The sequence below is a fragment of the Lutra lutra genome, chromosome 1 (genome assembly GCF_902655055.1).
Source record: "Lutra lutra chromosome 1, mLutLut1.2, whole genome shotgun sequence".
Lineage (NCBI taxonomy): Eukaryota > Metazoa > Chordata > Mammalia > Carnivora > Mustelidae > Lutra > Lutra lutra.
The window spans coordinates 41359945-41380852 of NC_062278.1; the positions used below are offsets into that span (position 1 = coordinate 41359945).

At 36.4% G+C, this 20908-nt stretch overlaps 1 protein-coding gene across 1 annotated transcript in view; it reads left to right on the forward strand.

Moving 5' to 3' along the window:
- The window catches only part of ZNF654 (zinc finger protein 654), an 81557-nt gene that overhangs the window by 3091 nt on the left and 57558 nt on the right, over positions 1-20908 (forward strand). The window lies entirely within an intron of this gene.

A 20908-nucleotide genomic window follows, 5' to 3' on the forward strand; every position in this document is an offset into this window, starting at 1 on the left:
TAAAACAGAAGACAGTAGGTAATGTATGTGATAAATTATGCCTACACTCAATACTTTAATGACATACTTTTCTATTTGAGAAGCAATACCAGTAATTATAAAATCTTAAACTAAGGGAAAAGCCCCAGAGATTTCAGCTAATTTTGAGATGATGAATTTATGATATTGAAAGTGCTGGTTTCCAAATAGTTACATGGTCTAATGTTCTGTCACATCTCCCTGGGCTCTTATCAGTAGACTCTGAACAAATGCTTAAATAGAATTGGCCCTTAACTGATATTTCATTTGCTTTAAGGAGGGAAGGAGGGGGAAATATAATTTTTATTTAGGGCCCACTAACTATTAAATCCTTCATATTGGTCTTATTATGCAAATTACATAATAGAAATTGAGGCCTAAACAAGTTAACTTGTCTTCAGTTCCAGTAAGTGGGCAAGCTGGGATTTGAACCCAGCCTCAATTTCTACTGAAGTGCAAACTGAAATTACAAATAAATCCTCAGGGGACGCCTGGGTGGCTCAATATGTTTTATCTGCCTTCAGTTCAGGTCATGATCCCAGGGTACTGGGATTGAGCCCCACATGGGGCTCCCTGCTCAGCTTCTCCCTGTCCCACTGCTGCTCCCCTTGCTGCTCCCCCTGCTTCTACTCTCTTTCTGTCAAGTAAGTAAACCTAAAAATTTTTCAAATAATTATAAAATGAATTTTTTGGGGCAAGTTGTGTAAAGGGGAAAAGTAGTTACTGAAAGTACGCAGGGAGTCATGGATGAAAAATTTAATTTAAAAGTACTCTTTCATTATGCTGCAGTATAAAAAGTATTTGAAGAAATAGGTAATTATTATTTCTCTGACTTCTTTGGTACTGTGAACTATTTCTCTAATATATGATGGTGGTAATAATTCAACTTACCTTGTAGGTATATTGAAATGTTTTCATCATAAACTTATATACTAGCAAGTTAAGGTACTCTGTTCTTAGTTTAGTGCCAGAAAGAATATAGTGAGTAATAAAGAAATATTTCTGGAAATACTTTGATATGTTGATTAAAATAGATTTTAAATTGTTTTTTTACTACAATAGGGTTACTAGCCATCCAATGAGGATGTCATGAGTAGAAAAGGAGAGAATGAACCTGAAGTGCTCAGTACTCTGTGTGGCACGTAGATAAGATTAAATAGGTAGAAGCTATTAATATTTCTTTAGTGCAAAATCCTCTGATGGTTTAAGAGGGACAGGAGAGATAATCTAATCTGTAGATCACTTATAGTTTGTATCCCACAATAAAATTTAGAGAAAATTTAGGAATGTTACATGTCTAAAATTCTGTTATTTAACTAGAAGACCCTGATGAAATACTAAATGATGTGCAGAAACAACTATATTTTCTCAGATTTTGTTTCCTTCAGGGGACCTTCTTTAAGTCTGGAGTTATTTTTGTCTTCATTGGGGGTTGCTATTGGCATAATGTGGGTAGGGGCCAGGGAGGCTGTTGAACATGCACAGGGCAGCCCCAACAACGAAGAATTATCCAACCCAAATACCAATAGTGCCAATGTTGAGAAACCCCACTATAACCTTACTTTGAAACTCAGTGGATACTTTATGTCTGTAATACTGATACAAATGGCAAAAATATATTTTTTAAAATACATGCTAATGTCTCTTTAGAGAAATTAAAGCTTTTTTTTTTTAAAGTTTTATTTATTTAGGTAATCTCTACACACAATGTGGGGCTTAAACTCATGACCCTGAGATCAAGGGTTATGTGCTCTTCCAACTGAACCAGCCAGGCGCCCCTAGAGAAATTAAAATTTAATTGTTTTTGGAAAATATGGTCTTTATTTTTGAGTCTTAATATAGAATTTACATAGTATTTATAGTTTAGTAGTTTCTTAGGGTATATGAATACATTATTAACAATTCTTGCTATTAATTGGGATTTTTTTTTTAAATTTTTATAAATGTTTTATATGTATTTATTTTAAAAGGTCCTGTAGGACTTAAATATCAGGAATTGAATTTTGCTTCTAATAGAAACCTGACTTAAAGAGCTTAAACAGTTGTATACATTTATATTTTATGTGAAAAGTCTTGAATGGATAGTATGGAAATGATATGGTGGCTTTATCATAGTGCCATCATTTGTTTTTCTTATCAGTCATCGTTGTCTTATCTCAAGTTTGCCTTGTGACTCCAGATAATTGCTGGAGTTCCAGCCATCACATCTGAGTTCTAAGTAGTAGGAACAGGGTGTGTTTGGGTAAGACATACATTGCCTAAATCCTGCTCAGTGACTTCAATTTCTACCTTGTTAGCTATCCCTATCTGAAAAAAAAAGTTAGGACTTTTTAATATTTTTTCGTATTATTTTTCCTGATAAACACATGTCTATGAATCTGCTAGTAAGGGAGAAGAAAACAAGGATATTAGGATATTAGGCTACCAGTTGTGTCTGTCTCTGTGCCTCCCCCCCACCCAAGCTTATCACAAAAAGCTGCAGTCATACTCTGTCCCATTCTTAACCCACAGATTCCCTGGAGGCAGTCACTTACAACTATTTTAGCTCTTAGGATTTTTACCTCCATGTTTATAATTTTTTTTCCTCGTTAGGTATATGATCAGCTAGCCTAGTTGATGGTGGAGGTAGGGAGTACCTTACGAACTCACTCTTCAGTTTGTACACTTTGATTTTACCACCGCTCCCGACTTTCCTCTTTATTGCTTCCCTTCCTTCTAACCCCTTCCTCCTCTGCCCATTTTCCAAGCCTCTTAGAGTTCAGCCTCTTCAGAGAATCCCGAGTTTCCATTGATCTGGTAGGGGAAGGGATCTAGGGGAGACTTTGAACATACTGTTTTTCACTCTCACCTCCACTTTTGAAGATACATGGTGTTTCAAATTCCTGAGATTTTCTGGTGTTCTTCAGTACAAATTAACTTGTTCCTGAATTCCCTCCCTCCTTTCTAAATAATAGCTATCTGAATGTTGTCATCTTTTCTCTTTTCATTGTTTTCCTCCTTGTGGGTTTAGGTCTTTTGAAACAAAAATATTTTTACTATTATTTTAGTGGATTTTTCAAGTGGGAGCAGAAATAAATGTGTGTTCAATCTGCCATATTTAACTAGAAATCTCAAATTCATTTTTCAGCTCAATAAAGAATAATAGACATGAAAGATGATGAAAAGGGAAAGAACTGAAACTAATTCAAAGTGATTAACTTACTTTTGAAAAGGAGTATCCTACTTCTGTTGTACTTTGTAGTGAATATTCAGAGCTAGAAATAGTTTCATCACACAGATTTACTTTGTGCGTTCTTTTTGGCAAAATAATTTATATTACTAAATTGCAAATTAAAACTTCAGCTTTTTAAAAATGGTTTTCAAAATTTGACACATTTGGGACATTTGCAGTGTTCATAAAAGGTGAACTTTTATGTGTTCCAACTCCATGGAACACATTAATTTATTATAATTAGGAAAAACAAAGCAAAGTGAACCCTAAATCTTGATGGCTATATTTGGGGAGCTAAATGCTTTGTTGCTGTTTTTGTTTAATGTGTTTTAAATTGAATTTCAGAATTGAATGGTACTTATTGTTCCTTATGACATTATTTATGATAGCAAATCCTTGACAATAACTTTAATGACCAAAGTTAGGGGAATTGTTACATGTAGTAGAATCCTATGTTCTCCTGAGAGACATATTTTTAAATATTTATTCAAATGGGAAACTGTTCATGCTATAGTATCTACTGAAAAGGCATAGGAACGGGTAATTCCATTTTTGTAAATAAAAAAGACTGAAAAGAAACATACCAAATTGTTAATAAATGGATAACTTCTTCATGATAAATTTATAGCTGAATTTGATTATTTTATTTACATTTATTAATTTTTTAATATTTTCTTGATTAAACCAACTATCTTAATAGAGGAAAAATAAAAGTATAAAAAACACTTTAAAAAACACTTTATTTTTTACTCTTCCTACCTTCCTTTTCTGTGAATAAATGCTGTAAATGCCAGATTACTTGAGTATGATAAAATGTGAACTCCTTGTTTACTAGAGTATGTAACTTAAAAAAAAATGAATTGGTTATGTGAACTTATAAAGATCATTTTAGGTTAACCAATGAAACTGTACATTTAAATAACTTCTTTTTACACAATCTTGCATTAAAAATATGTCCATATTGCTTTCTAATAACCACCCATCATACTGGCTTAAAGAAAGTCAATCTCAGTTTTAACTTTGTAGATAAAATGGTAGGAGAAAATATTTTTAAATGAAGTTCATTGCTTTTAAGTATTTTAATGATACCATCATTTGCAGTTCTGCCAAACACAGGTGAGGCACCAGTTGTACTATTATTGTTGGCACTGAATCTTGATTTTTCTGCCAAAAAGTACTAAACTATACCTTAGTGATCACAAACAAAAAGAGAACTTTAAATTAAATTTAAGAAAGCTATGGTAAAATCAATGTCTGGTAAGTTACTTGAAAACATAAATAAGATCAGTAAACTATGGTTAATTGGTATACCATTTTATGTGCATTATTATGCAGTGGTAAGAACAGCAAAACATTTAAAATCTAAACTAGTTTACTTAACTAAATATTAATTCTGGTTACATTGTAGTTATTTATAGTAGTACCTCATCTAAATTAGTATTTTTAAGTTTTGTAATTTCCAATAAATCTAGTACTAGATAGGTAACCTTTAGCCTTCATATAATATATATCACATTGATTTCTTAGCTCCCTATTTCTCTGACAGGTCAGCTCATTATTTCAGCAGTATACTCTATTCACCATGGGTCTGTTCCTAGTGTGAGACCAAATCAGTGTCACCTGGTTAGAGCCATGGTGGAATACCGCTGACAAACTCAACGTGAGAGGAGTTCTGTCTGTATAATTTGTTACATACGATCCTAAAGTCTAGTACACTGCACTCTGTACCAAACACTGGGTACACTCAACTCTTCAAAGCAGAAGTGAGTATGAAAATAGCTGAAAGGCTTTCCATCTAGGCAGTAGGAAAAAAAGTCATTGATACTATAGTTGAAGCTTGTCAATTATATAAGGCACTGGGTCTGTAGAAGTAAGCAAACAGGCATTGTTTTTGTGTACAATTATAACTTTGATTAGTTCTTCAAAGAATAGGTATATAATACAATAAAATAGGGCTTAATAAGACGCTTGCCTATTTTTGGATTCTTGGGCAAGTTGAGGTCTGCTGGGAGTTTTTAGTTTAGTTTGAACATGTTGAATTTAAGATGCCTTTCCTCAGCTAAGGAGGGATCTTAGAGATAGCTGAATTTATAGAATCCAGAGTGCTGAAGTGAGATCTGGTCATCCTAGCTATGTGGATGGATGGTATTTGAAGCCATGTGGATGAATGAGCTAACATGGGAAGACAATATGGAATGGCAAAAGAAGGAGGACTTAGAAATGAACCTTCAGCAACTCCACAGTTAAATTTCCTGTTAGAAAAGATTGAGCCTTCAAATGAAATCTGAGAAGGATTAGTTAAAGAGGTTGGAGAATACCAAGTAACTATGGTGTCAGAGAAGTGAATGGAAAAGAGTGTTTCAGGATGGAGTGAATGGTACTTGACATTGAAAGCTATTGAGATCCAACCATTGAATTAACACAGAGAGGTCTTTGGTGATTTTAAGCAGAACTGTTTTGATATAGTGATAGGAGCAGAAGTCAGAGTGGAGTAGTTTGAGGATGAGGTAAATCTACAAAAGAAAGAAGGGATAATCTATAAAATAAGATTACAAAAAGGGAAGGAAGATTAAGATTCAAAGTACAAATGGAGGGGTTGCTTTGTGTAGGAGCTTTGGGGTAGCAGGAAAAGTGTTATCTGTTGAGTGTACATGATGCTAGTTGGAGGTTTAAGGCAAATGGAGGTCTAAAATGGTAGCTTCTTAGAGAGGTAGGTTGAATTGACCTACAGAACCATTTGAATTTGCTGATTATTAATGTAGAGTATCACTAGTCTACACTTTTGTTCAGCAGTGCTTATCTGCATAGGTGAAGGCATGACTAGTTACATGATTAGTTATATTCATTTGGGGTTGAGTGTTGTAATCAGTTAATTAATTTGGAGAAAGAAGGGCACAAGCTCATTTTCTGGCTTCATTTGGGGTAAAAAATGGTACAGAGAAGTGAAATGAGGAAGGAGAGAAGGTAGAGAAGCAGTTATGTCAGTATAGTAGCCCCTTTATCCATGGTTTCATTTTCTGTGTTTTCAGTTACCTGAGGTCAGCTGTGGTCCAGAAGCAGATGATCCTCCTTTTGACATATTGTCAAAAGGTCAGAGGTAGCCTAACACTATGTCACATTACCTTTGTCATTCATCTCACTTCATTTCATGACTTAGGCATTTTATTACCTCACATCATCGTAAGAATCCTTTCATGTGTCTTATCACCTGATCCATTACCCTACAGGTTATGTGTCCCTGTTCCCATTTTACAGATCAGGAAACTTAAGACCGAGAGAGTTAATGGCTTGACGAAGGCACTGTAGATAGTATGTGGTTGTCAGAGTGGAATCTGGCCAGCCTGACTGTCCAGAGCCTGTATGTTTTTAGCCATTTCAGTATACACTTACATTATACTGTACCTAGGAGTATGCATTTGGTATCGTAACATCTGTGTATATTTATTTAATAAAGCAGTTGTGGACTGAGTAGAAATAGTGATTAAAAAAGAGTCAAGGCAGCAGAAACTAAAGATGTTCATGAATGAAAAAGAGAAAAAAATCAAACTTAAGCTATCAGAAATTCCCTTTAAGAAGTGATTCTCAACTCTTTTATTTCTTTTGTTTCTCTCAACCCACCTAAATGGGATATACTTCTCTCAGAAGCAGTGGCTCACTATAGTATTTATTCTTAAAATGCAAGAGTTCTGATGCTTACATACCAGTAGAAGTTATTTTATGTTATTACGTTGTTGTTGTTTTTCTATTTGGATAATAGGGCATTTTATTTGTGTAACAACTAATATATAACATTTTTTTTTATTAACATATAATGTATTATTAGTCCCAGGGATACAGGTCTGTGAATTGTCAGGCTTACACACTTCACAGCTCTCACCATAGTACATAACCTCCCCAATGTCCATAACTCAACCACCCTCTCTTTAACCCCCCACCCCTCAGGTTGTTTTGTGAGATTAAGAATCTCTTACAGTTTGTCTCCCTCCCGATCCCAATTTGTTTCATTTTTTTTAAGATATTTTTTATTTATTAGAGAGAGAGAGAGAGAGAGGTCACAAGTAGGCAGAGAGGCAGGCAGAGAGAGAGGAGGAAGCAGACTCCCTGCTGAGCAGAGAGCCCGATGCGAGGCTCGATCCCAGGACCCTGGGATCATGACCCAAGCCGGAGGCAGAGGCTTTAACCCACTGAGCCACCCAGGCGCCCCTTGTTTCATTTTTTTCTTCCCTACTCCCCAAGCCCCCAGTGTTGCTTCTCAGATTCCTCATATCAGGGAGATCATATGATAATTGTCTTTCTCTGATTGACTTACTTCCCTCAGTATAATACCCTCTAGTTCCATCCATCTAGTTCCATCCATCCTCTAGTTCCACATCATTGCAAATTATGTTGTTTTTTTTTTTTTAAAGATTTTATTTATTTATTTGACAGAGAGAGATCACAAGTAGACTGAGAGGAAGGCAGAGAGAGAGAGAGGGAGGGAAGCAGGCTTCTTGCTGAGCAGAGAGCCCGATGTGGGACTCGATCCCAGGACCCTGAGATCATGACCCGAGCCGAAGGCAGCGGCTTAACCCACTGAGCCACCCAGGCGCCCCATGTTATTGTGTTTTGAAGGCAGGAGAGTATGGAATGTGTTTTAGATATTTATCTTCAATGATTAAAGTCTGTACATATTACTTAGCTATAACCTTGTGTAGATGTGGAATTCTTTTTTTTTTTTTTTTAAAGATTTTATTTATTTATTTGACAGAGAGAGATCACAAGTAGATGGAGAGGAAGGCAGAGAGAGAGAGAGAGAGAGAGAGGGAAGCAGGCTTCTTGCTGAGCAGAGAGCCCGATGTGGGACTCGATCCCAGGACCCTGAGATCATGACCTGAGCCGAAGGCAGCGGCTTAACCCACTGAGCCACCCAGGCGCCCCTAGATGTGGAATTCTTAACTAATCTAGGATATAGTGGGTATGCATTTTAGAGCTTAATTATCTTTCCTTTTACCATGTTTTGAAAACTCTTGCCTAAAGGTCTCACAGGTAAAAAGTTAAGTCTAAAATTTATATTCCATGCTTAAGAGGGTTTAGTGAAATGGACAGCTCATTTTCAGCTGTGGGAGTAAATATCACCACAACTTTTCTGGACCACTATTCATCAAAATATATTACAAACATTAAAAATAATTTTTACCAGTTGGCTTAGTATTTTTCCTTAAGCATTAACTTTTGAGGAAATATAAATTTGGATATAAGACTTTATCATAACATTAATTGTAATTAATGAAAGGAATAAATTGAAAATATAAAAGCAGCCAGAACATCTAAAATAGTTGAAAACTTTTCAGCCCCCATAAACTATTATTTAGCCTTAAAAAATGATGTGTTCAATGACTATATAATGACCTAGGAAAATACAATAATACAAAAAAAATTTAGGTAGAAAATTTGTAACAGGATTATATAGCTTGAACGTAGGCTGGTGTGGTCTCACTGTGCTCCTATGTAGTTTAGAGAAGGCAAGTGTGGTGAAGATAAATGAGCCACTTCATTAGAAATAGGATTTTTTTTTTAAAGATTTTATTTATTTGACACAGAGAGAGAGAGAGATCACAAGTAGGCAGAGCAGCAGGCAGAGAGAGAGAGAGAGAGAGGAAAGCAGGTTCTCTGCTGAGCAGAGACCCCATGTGGGGCTCCATCCCAGGACCCTGAGATCATGACCTGAGCCCAAGGCAGAGGCTTAACCCACTGAGCCACCCAGGCACCCCTAGAAATAGGATTTTTTGATGATATAATATAGGAGCCATTTGTATACTTCAGAAGGTCTGTGAACTCTCTGAAATTGTTTGCAAAAAGCTGTATTTGTCATTTCCTTGTTGAATAAGACTGAAGATATTTTTGGTCTGCTTTTTGTTTTTGTCAGTTTCTCTTTAAGAATTTCAAAACTTGCTGGGGCGCCTGGGTGGCTCAGTGGGTTAAGCCGCTGCCTTCGGCTCAGGTCATGATCCCAGGTCCTGGGTTTGAGCCCCGCATCGGGCTTTCTGCTCAGCAGGGAGCCTGCTTCCTCCTCTCTCTCTGCCTGCTTCTCTGCCTACTTGTGATTTCTCTCTGTCAAATAAATAAATAAAATCTTTAAAAAAAAAAAAAGAATTTCAAAACTTGCTAAAAAAACACAACACATCTCAACAACAATCCCAAAACACCAAAAAGTTATGAACCTTTGCTGTAAGCCATTGTGACATAAGCAGTATTGCACATTCATTTTTACATTTTCTATGACTGCTTTCATGATACAACAGCAGGGTTGAGTAGTTGGGATAGAGAATGTATGGTCCATAAGCTGCTTTTTGGCTCTTTAAGAAAAAGTATGTCAGCCCATGTCCTAGATTCTCATTTATTCTTTGCAACAACCCTGTGAGATAGATACTATTTTTAATCTTCATTTTATGAATAGTGCAGGTGAGACTCAGAGAGATTAAGCAACTAACCCCAAGTCACACAGCTTGAAAAGGGAAATACACCATGATGTAGTGGTTATATGTGGACAGTACAATGATAGATGATTTTGTTTTCATATATAATCCAAACTCCTCTAGAGAGGAGAAAGTTGTAAAAAAGTAGGTAGAACTAAGTTACGAGGATCTTAAAATTCATTTATCCTTTTATTATTTTGATTTCCTCTGTCACCTGTGCTTGTATACTTAGAGTGGATATGCAATTTTTGCTTCTTGGCACTTAGCTCTAACTATGCTGCTCCTTAACTTTTCTTGATTTTTATGAAAAAAATTACTGTATTTATAGTTTCTTAATTTTCTATATTAGCGGAAGTCATTTTGTTCTTAAACTCTTGAGATTCTTTTTTTCTCTTTTATCACTCCCACAAAGTCCCTATACTTTGTTTACAACTGATCTGCAGTTTCACTGTAAGTCACTGATCTGTTTTCTGTTTTTCTAAATTTGTCTTTTCTGGACATTTCATACGAATGGGATTATCAACTATGTGGTCTTTTTGGTCTGTCTTCTTTGACTTGGAATTTTTTTTTTTAAGATTTATTTATTTTTATTTTTATTTATTTGACAGACAGAGATCACAAGTAGGCAGAGGGAGAGGCAGGCAGAGAGAAGGGGGGAAGCAGGCTCCCTGCTTAGCAGAGAGCCCAAGACCTTGGGATCATGATTTGAGCCAAAGGCAGAGGCTTTAATCCACTGATCCACCCAGGCACCCTGTGTTCTCTCTTTTATACTTTGAATTTACCTTCAAGTATTAAGTATTCATAACTTAATAGGTGCTTTTAAAATGCTGCATATGTGTCTTTCAGACAGTATGTAACTTACTTTTTCTTAATACCAGTAGAATTATCCTTAATTATTTTAGGCATAGATATAGATAAAGTACCGTTGAAGTGTTATAGAAAGTATTCCTAAAGAAAAAAATTGTAAACTATGAAAAGCTTCATTTTAATGGTTATAGGGGATTTAAGAAGGAAAAAAGTCACAACCTCTGCCTTTAAGGAACTGAAACATCTGATAAGGGAGAAAAGACATATCTGACATGCACTGTTATGACCTTGATCTAAACCACAGTTATCTTTTCTCTGGATTATTTTATCTCCTGCTTCCAGTTTTTTTGTTTATTTTCCATACAACCAAAGTGATCCCTTTAAAGATACGTGAGATCTCTTCTAAACCTTCATGCTTTTCTGTCTCAGAAAGCCAAAATTCTTATAGTGGACTATAGTGCTTTATGATCAGGCTCTTTTCTATCTCTTTGACTAGTCTCATAATACTCTTTGCCTCCACTAATAACCTTCAACTGCACTAGCATTTTTGCACTTCCTTTAACTTGAATAAGTATGCCCCTGCCCTTGGCCTTCGCAATTGGCTTTTGTTTTGTCTGTCAGAAACACTTTTCGTTTGGATTTCTATATGGTTTGCTCTAGGACCCTCCTCAAATATCCTTTTATAAGAGATGGAAGCTTTCCTTGAACACCCCACATAAAGTATAAGGTAGCATCCTATCTCTAGCATTCTCTTTTCCGTTTACCTAGAGTTTTGTTTTCCAAGGTACTTAACACCATCTGATGAATATTTGTGTACCAGTTTTCCTTCTACTAAAAATGAAAGCATGAGAGTACTTGGTACACAGTAAGTACTCAATAAGTTTAGAATAAATGAATGAATAAATATAAATAAACCTAAAACAGCGAATGGTGGCTAGTCCACTAACACAGTGTATATTAAGTCCTCTCCAAGTTCAGCTGGAGAGACTATTTCTAATAGTCGTAATTTGGGAAAGTTTTAGTGGATGAGATAACATTTGAATTGAGTCTTAAAAAATTGTTAGTATTAAAATGTAGACATGAAAAAGGAAGTGGTATGAGTAGGAGGAAAGTATAAGTAGAGGAGATAATTTGTTAAAAAGTAGATGATATTGATGTATTTATGAATGGGGGTAGTTAATTGTGTAGGGCTGTGGTTCTTGAAAGTGTGATTCCCTAGACCTGCAATAGAGTGTGAAGACTATTAGCAATGCAAATTCTTGGCCTCACCCCAGACCTATGGAATCTTGAAACTTGGGCTGGGACCCAGCAGTCTGTTTTTTTAAGAGCCTCCCCATGATTATGATGCATACTAAAGTTTGAGAACCACTGGACTAAAACATATATTCAGAAAAGTATTGGTCCATATTAAGATTAAAGAAAAAATGGGTTGGTCTAGATCTTGGCTTAGGAATTTGAATTTTAGGTTTAAGGGCACAATGGTACCATTATTACTCATAAAATATTGTTTTAAAATAAACTTGATGAAGTAATGAATGAAAGCCTAGACAAAAGGAAGCTTTTGGAGTATTTTAGAAAAGGAGTGATTAAGGGCCTGACGAGGCAGTGAAAATGGAGAGACAAGAACAATTTCAGGAAATACGGAAATAAAGTATTTAGCATCTGGTTAAATGTGGAGACAGGAACAAAGAATTTTATGAACTTGCATTGGGTTTCTAGTTTGAAGTGTCTAGGAATATGGTGGTAATATTAATAGTAAATGGTAGAAGGACCAATTAAGGGATCTAAATGATCAGTACAGTTTGACTACTGGGTCGGAAGAGTTAGTGCATTCTTAAAAGAAAAAAAAAAAAAGGAACAGAATTGTTAGTCCCTAGCCAAAACAGACTTTTTTTTTAATGTCGAGGATATGCATTCCCATTTAAGAACAAGGCATTTTCAGGTAACTGATGATAAAGTTTATTGAAATACAGAACTCATAATTTCTTTTCTCTTTTTAGTAAAGGCTTTTTAATAGAGGAGCCTTCTGTGTTTGAGTGTTAACTTACTTGTAGTCATTTTTAAGTTTAAAATTTCTTTCCAGGTTTTAATTTGGGGACAGGGGACCAAATGTCAACTAATAATGTATCAAATTTGATCAAATGAATTGTCTCCCATTATCCTGTTTACAAAGAATCCAAAGAGGGTAAGATCCCAAATTTGTTCCTTTCAGAATATTGCTTAATCAGAGCCAGTGGTCTTTCATGTGCCCCTACAGTTAGAGGTGGGGATTTTTCAAGAGCTGTAGCTTGGGTGGTTTTTCTCTGATTGGAAGTAGCTTTTTTCAATTCTCTAAAAGAGGATTATTTAACTCCCGGTTTGTTTTGTGTCTTAATTTTTTAAAGAATCCAGAAGGTCAGTAGGGGAAAACGTATTACTCTACTCAGTCCAATACCCATTAAATTTAAAACAGTAATTCCTTCAACTTAGTACATAGTCCAGTTGACATGCATTACTTTTTTTTTTTTAAGATTTTATTTTTTTATTTGACAGAGAGATCACAAGTAGGCAGAGAGGCAGGTGTGGGGGGGTGGTGGGGAGCAGGCTCCCTGCTGAGCGGAGAGCCCATGTGGGGCTGGATCCCAGGACTCAGATCATGACCTGAGCCAAAGGCAGAGGGTTAACCCACTGAGCCACCCAGGGGCCCTGACATGCATTACTTTTGCCAGTAGACTTCGGTGATATCACAGGAACGATGGGTGCACAGAAAACAGGATATCAAATCAATTTTGGTTTCAACCTTACTAGGGTGCCAGTGAGTTATGCCAACTGCCGGGGCCTAGAACTTATACCTAAGTTTTACTGGGAAAATTCATCAAGTGTTTGAATGTGCCATTTTATGTTTATCATATTTTTGGGGGGGGGGTGCAGTGGGAACACTTAATCTGAACATTTCTACTTCCTTGAAAGTGTATTTGAATTTCTGCCTTGCAAAGTTTGCAAGTTTCTGTGGAAGGCAGCCCGGGGCACTAGAGTATGTTTGATGTTTCCTCCTTTAAATTTTTTTCATATATTAAAAGCTTTTAATTTCCATTTCTTTTGTGTAGTCCTGGTATTCCTGTGCTGTAATAAGTGTGCATTCTGTTTACGGCACAGCTTCTGTACTATCTTTTGTAAATAGTGTATCACTTGTAGTGTGTAAAGTTCAAGGCACAATATCCATAGGACTCCAGCCCTACAATTTCCAAAGCCCAAGTGTTCTGTCCTTATCTCTGGATTTCTTTGTTCCCAGGCTTGTGCCAAGACATTTTTAGTCCTGGGCTACCTTGGCTGTTGCCATCTTCCCTGAAATTCTCAGACCTATTGAGCTAGAACCTTTATAAAAGCACTCCTGATGTGCCCCACATTTTTATTAATTGGGTAATAACCATAAACAGGTACCAGAAATGAAGCTGCTTTTGATGTTTCTGATGTGTGTGCTTGAAAGAGCCAGGTGAAAACAATCTCTTTTGCCATTTGCTCCTCTAGACCTTTTCTTTACCCTGCTTTGAACTGTTCTGGGCCTTGCATCATTTGTTCTGTCTCATTGACAGTATAAACATTCCTTTTTGTCACATTTCCTTTCAGCAATAGTAAGTTACACTCTTTCAGATAAACATACCTGGTTTTTGTTTACATTTTATTTATTTATTTATTTATTTATTTATTTTTAAGATTTTATTTATTTATTTGACAGAGAGAGATCACAAGTAGACGGAGAGGAAGGCAGAGAGAGAGAGAGAGAGGGAAGCAGGCCTCCCGCTGAGCAGAGAGCCCGATGCGGGACTCGATCCCAGGACCCCGAGATCACGACCTGAGCCGAAGGCAGCGGCTTAACCCACTGAGCCACCCAGGCACCCTTTTGTTTACATTTTAGCCTTTAGTTGGCTTTTCTTGTCTAACTTTTCCTTTCTCTTTGCATTTGGGCTCAGGTTTGAATGTTCTACAGTTACCTCTTTTAAGATCTCCCATGACATCACAGATGAAAGTCAAGGAATTCTGAGTTCATTAAAAAACATTCATTATCGGACGAATTTTGGCCACTCTTCATCTCCCTCACTTAAAGAAAATTTTATCAGCGCAACCTCAGACCTAGGACTGACTTCCTGTTTTTCTTCAGTGTTGCTTTTCCTTATTCACTCTCTGATGCCTAACTTTGAGTTCCTTGGGTCCTTTCCATTGTGGCACCATGCCATACCATATATTACCCTCCATAATAACTAGTAATTTGAAATGTCCATGAAATGCTTCTGGTATTTTAAGGTAATTTTCCAGGTTTTTTTGTTTGTTTGTTTTGTTTTGTTTTGTTTTACCTTCAGATCTGTGCAAATTTTATGTTACCTTATATAATGGCCTTCAAGGTGTGGTTTTTCACTTGGTCTTATTATGGACTTTCTATTTCTTTAAAAGAACATCTTGCCATAGTTGAATTTCTAGTCTGGTTCACTTAGATTTCTATCCAAAGTTACTTTCCATTCTTCTGTTACATACCTTTGGAACTAGTCACCCTTCCTCTCTAATGAGGAACAACTAAAATATCCTTTTCCGTTTAATTCCGCTTTTAAGAGCACATAGTTCTGGTATATATGTATTTCCTTTTCCTTTTTTCCTGTCTGTCTAGTTGTCTTTTTTTTTTTTTTTTTTAAAGATTTATTTATTTGAGAAAGAGAGAGAGGGAGCAAGGGAAGGAGCAGAGGGACAAGGGGAGGGAGAGAATTTTAAGCAGACTCTCCGCTGAGCACGAAGCCTGATGCAGGGCTCCATCTCATGACTTTGAGATCATGACCTGAGCAGAAATCAAGAGTCAGACTGCTTAACTGACTGAACCATGCAGGTTCCCCTATCTAGTCTTAATTCTAAGTGTGAACTTACTCTTAAGGTAGTACCTCTCTTTCATCTTTATCAACATAACCTACCTCCTTTTATTTTTTTAACTCTACCACTGTTTTTTAACTGTATTATTTTTAAGCATATTTAGTTCTTGAGAGTAAGCAAACCTGGTACCTAAAGTTAGTGTTTGATGCATGGACCTTTTAAGTTTCTCTTTTGGCCTTTGAATTTATAATAATCCATTGAATTTTTCTTCTGTCCCAGTCTAAGAAAATGATTTATGCACTATATAATAAGGAATCTGACTCTTTTTCATCTGTTCACTTGATAAAATCTACTGGCCGTCTTTGTTGAACTCAGATAAAATCTTCATATCTGCATCCTTAATTAGATTTATGTACTTATCAATTCCAGAAGCTACCTGAGACCATATTGTGACACCGAGTTTAGAAGCCTTTGGACAGGTTACATGAATCTAAGAGCTGCTCTTTGAGAACAAAATTAAGAAGGAGAGGGACAGAGTTAGTTCAGCTGATCTAGGACTATTTATTTTTCAGTTTTTATCAAATTAAGAAATTTCATTTTTTTTTAATATACCGTGTTATATTAGTTCTGGATGTACAGTATATGTGATTTGACAGTTCTGTAACTTACCTGGTGCTCATCACAGCAAGGGCATGCTTTAATCTCCATTACCTATTTACCCCATCCTTCCAACCCTCTCCTTTTTGGTAACCATCATTTTGCTCTTTATAATTAAGAGTCTCTTTCTTGATTTTTTTTTCCTTTCTCTTTTTCCCCTTTGTGCATCTTTTTTGTTTCTTAATTCCACATACGAGTGAAATTATACAGTTTTTGTCTTTTTCTGACTGACTTATTTGTTTGTTATTACTCTAGCTCCATCCACCTCATTGCAAATAGCAAGATTGCATTCTTTTTTATGACTCAGCAATATTCCACAGGACTAACAATTTAAAGGCTAGACATTTACATACTAGTGTTGTAAGGTGCGTATGGAATTTAACCAGCTTCTCAATTTAATCCTCTGGCTTGTAGTTGTTTGAGAAACCAGACAGAAAGAACAAAAAATTTTCCACCTATTAATGTCTAAAACCCCTGTATAACTAAAGGGCATTTTTAAAAAATGCAATAATAAAATCACTGCCTCAGCCATACCTGCTAGGCCATGCTGAATTGAAGTCAGATGCAGAGCTCTGCTTAGCCCAAGACAGTTAAGTCATTATTATGTGCAAACATAATCTGTGTATACCACTGGCATCCTACATTCTGATTTGCTGTTCATATGCATTTGCTTGTGCATATATTTTGGGGTTTGCTTGTTTATTTGCCAGTTTAATGTTTATGAGGGAAGCATTTAATATATTATTCTCCTAGTGAGTTGGAATCAACGTGAAAAATTGACAGGGATCAACTTTTGTCTAAAATATTTAAAATGAGGGACACCAGAGTGGTTCATTCAGTTAAGTGTCTGTCTGCCTTCAGCTTGGGTCATAATCCCAGGATCCTGGGACTGAGTCCCACATCAGATTCCTTGCTCAGCAAGGAGCCTGCTTCTCCCTCTGCCTGCCATTCGTTCTCCCTGCTTGCTTGCTTTCTCTGACAAATAAATAAAATCTTAAAAAAAAAAAAAAACAGTGGTGTAATAATCACTAAATTATAGACCTTACTAGAAATTTAACAGTTTTTCCACTGATGATTTTTCTGTTCCAGGATGTTATTTCTGGATCTCATATTGCATTTAGTTGTTACTTACCCTTAGTTTCTTCCAGTGTGTAACAGTTCTTCAGTTTTTTATCTTTCATGACCTTGACACATTTGAAGAATACTGATTAGTTTTTTTGTAAAACATCCCTCAGTTGGGTTGTCCGATGGTTTTTCATGATTGGGATGAAGTTAGCATTATTGGCAAAAGTACCACAAAAATGCCACTGTTTCTTCTTGGTATGCCATCTGAAGAGATTGAGATAATGATATGTTTTATTACTTCCTGGTGATATTTATTTTGATGATTGGTTAGTTTTGTGTCTGGGGGATTCTGCACTCTCTTAAGTTAGTGTCTTTTTATTTTTAGTTGATAAATGTCTTGGGGGAGATACTTGAGACTGCAAATCCTGCATTGCCTCAAACTTTTTTTTCCCGTAAGATTTTATTTATTTATTGAGAGAAAGAGTGAGCAAAGAATGAGAGAGAACACATGAGCTTGAGGGAGGGAGGAACAGAGGGAGAGAAAGCCGACTCCCTGCTGAGCAGGAAGCCCAACCTGGGGCTCCATCCCAGGACTCTGGGATCATAAGCCTGAGCCAAGGCGGCTGCTTACCAACTGAGCCGCCCAGGTGGCCTTGCCTGAAACTTTACCCACAAATACTAGCATTGCTCTGTGTCTCTTGTCTGCAGCATTCATTACTGTGTATTTGCCTAATGCTGATTCTCTATATCTTCTTTTCTTCTCTGTTTATTAATTGGACTTTTCTGTGAGGAAGTGCTGTCTCATCTCTAACATTTACTTAACTGATTATTTGTATCACTGTGGACTCCGATATTTATCTTGTTCTATGGATTTAAGTCCAATACTATCTTTTATTTTGTTGCTTAAATTGTTCCAGCTATAGCACTTAGGAGCTCCTTCAGGTTGGCTCCTGTGTTTTTATACCCCATCATTTTTCAGAATTTCATTACTTCGGCACCACAAAATGTTCTAGTCTTATCTTGTGTTTTCCCTGCTTCAGGCCTGCTGGTGGAGACCTTGAGGAGTCCAAGTTTCTTTTATGGAGAATAGCGTTTAGAAACCAAGATTTGGTCCCTAAGTGTATATTGCTACTGGGGTGTTACTGCTTTTATTGCCCCCTCAGTAGACAGAGTTAGGGGATTACATATAATAGTAGCTATATTACAATGAATAACATAATCATACTGAAGGGATGGGGAAAAGACAATGTCTATTACAATGTTTACGTCAGGTATTTGAAAGTTAGCAAATTCATTCAATGCATAGATTGCATATGAATTTAAGGGGGATACTTTTCAGTCCATGGTGATTTGGATGGTGTATTTTAATGTTCTTTAAATAATGAATGTATTTTAATTGGATGGGTTTACACTAAGTCTGTCTTTTGGCAATTTTGCCAAAGAATGAATCTGCTCATTCGCACAATAATTTGCCTTTGTAAATTAAGATATGGCAGTGTATAGTATATACTGTATCCCTCTTAGGTAAGGATATATGCTCCTGTAAATGAGAGTGCTGAGAAAGTGCTGTAGGATCATTGCACTATTCCGGCAGTAGCTGTGCCCTTTTCTTCAACTCCCCATTGTATCACGGCATGCTTTTGGCCTTAGCTGTAACTTCTTTCAGCAGTATTTATATAGTTTCTATAAATTATAGTAAATTGCATTGCAGTATGTTTGTTATGCCCTTCAAAATAAAAAAAAAGGGGGGGGTGCCTGGGTGGCTCAGTGGGTTAAGCCTCTGCCTTCAGTTCAGGTCATGATCTCAGGGTCCTGGGGTCCAGCCCCGAGTTGGGCTCTCTGCTTAGCAGGGAGCCTGCTTCCTCCCTCTCTCTCTCTTCCTGCCTCTCTGCCTACTCACGATCTCTCTGTCAAATAAATAAATAAAATCTTTAAAAAAAATAATAAAGTTTTTACAAATCTCTAATGGATGGTTGATCTTGATCCTGTTTCTTAGACCATTTTCTTGAAGAATTTAGAACTATTGCAATGGTTGATTTTAAAGATCCAGATAAATACTTTCCCATTGTTTGTAGCAACTTGAACATTATTTTGGTCATTATGTTAAGACTGTTACTTACTAGAATGCAAAAGAAAAAGGAAAATGGAAGATGTGGTGTTTGCTGTACTTTGGCCTGGTACAGCACATTCAGATTATGATATCATGGTATGCACTCTCATTAGCTGGTGCTTATGATAGCACAGGAAAAAAACTTCAAATTAAAGGGCAATGTAATTTGCAGTGTCACATGTTTTAAGGAAAATATTTAAAAGAGAAATAGTGTTATAGTGAGTCTTAAAGTGTTAGGTTAATGTTACAGTGTATTAGCAGTGTCTGGTATGATGTTGAATAGTATAAAAAGATATGTAAGTTTCAGTAATTTTGTTTCTATCCCATCATAGGTATTTTAACAAACCTACTGGAGATGTCCCCCACAAGGACTTTTATTGTGTTAGGTTTGGGTTCAGCTAGATCAGGCAGAATATTAGTAGCAGAATCTTGTTGAAATAGGGAGGCTATAAGAAGAACAGAAACTGAGAAAATAGAAAGTTTCCCTTCTAAGGAGATAAACTCATCCCATAAATAGGAAGTGAATAAGCTTATAAGTAGATATGGATTAAGGCAGACTGTTTGGGATGGAGGACAGGAAAATAGGAGACTGTCAGGTACCTATATTTTAGATGTCATCAGAATGGTGTTACGGTGGCCAAAAAGAGATTAGTAAAGCTGATCAAACACTCTAGTGAAGAGAAAATTTAAAGGCAGGTAACCACAATTTATCCAACCTTTTTTTTTTTTCTTTTCTTTTTGCCTTTGGTAGTTTTCTTAGAAAAGTGTGTCCTATTTGGGGTCATCATAGCAGTAATTTTTACTTCCCAGTTAACTTTCTGGTAATGCAATTTAGAATTGTAAGAGACCCGTTTAAGGTGTAAGATTTTATCTAAGTTAGCCTGCCACAGTTTCATGGATACTGGCAGAAAACATGAAACTCCTGGGTCAGAAATAATGACCTTTATTACTCATGGCACAACAAGCATCATGACCTTCATGCTCATGGTGGATCCCTTTGCCCCTCAACTCTCATAAAGGTGACGTAAGTGGCATAGGTGGATCCTGCATTCACAGTGAGTTTTCATCATAGCTGAGGAACCCCAAGCTAAGGGAACCCTAATCTTTTATAACGGTCTACAAGTGTCATTTCTTCCAGAGGGAGATGACATTGTGATTATGCTAAATAGTAAACAGGCTCACTGCTGTAGAGGGAGACATCACCTCTATTTTTCAAGGATTTTGCCTATGAATATCTTTGAAAAGATGAAGGTAGTCGGCCTTTTTTTTTTTTGAAAAACTGTAGAAGTACAAGAGACCCATGCAAAATTTGTCTCCTAAGAGGAAGTGATGAGCATGAAAAGTCCTTGAGCTCTGAGTGTTCTTGGCTTTTGTACTCTGTTCTATTTTTTTCCAGCTTTTAAAGCAGAGTTGGCAAACCTTCTCTGTAGTGGGGCCGATATTAAATATTTTAGGCTTTGTGAGCCATATGATTTCTGTCATAACTATGTAACTGGTTGTTATAGCAGGAAAGCAGCCATAGATAGTAAGTAAATGGATGAATCTGGTTATGTTCCAGTAAAGCTCTATGGACACTGAAATTTGAATTTCATATGATTTTTAGGCATCATAAAATACTTTTTTTCAACCATTTAAAAATGTAACATACATTCTTAGCTTGTGGGCTATACAGAAACAGGTGGCAGGCCAGATTTGGCCTGCAGGCCATAGTTTGGCAACCTCTATAATATGAGGTATTTAAAAATATAATAC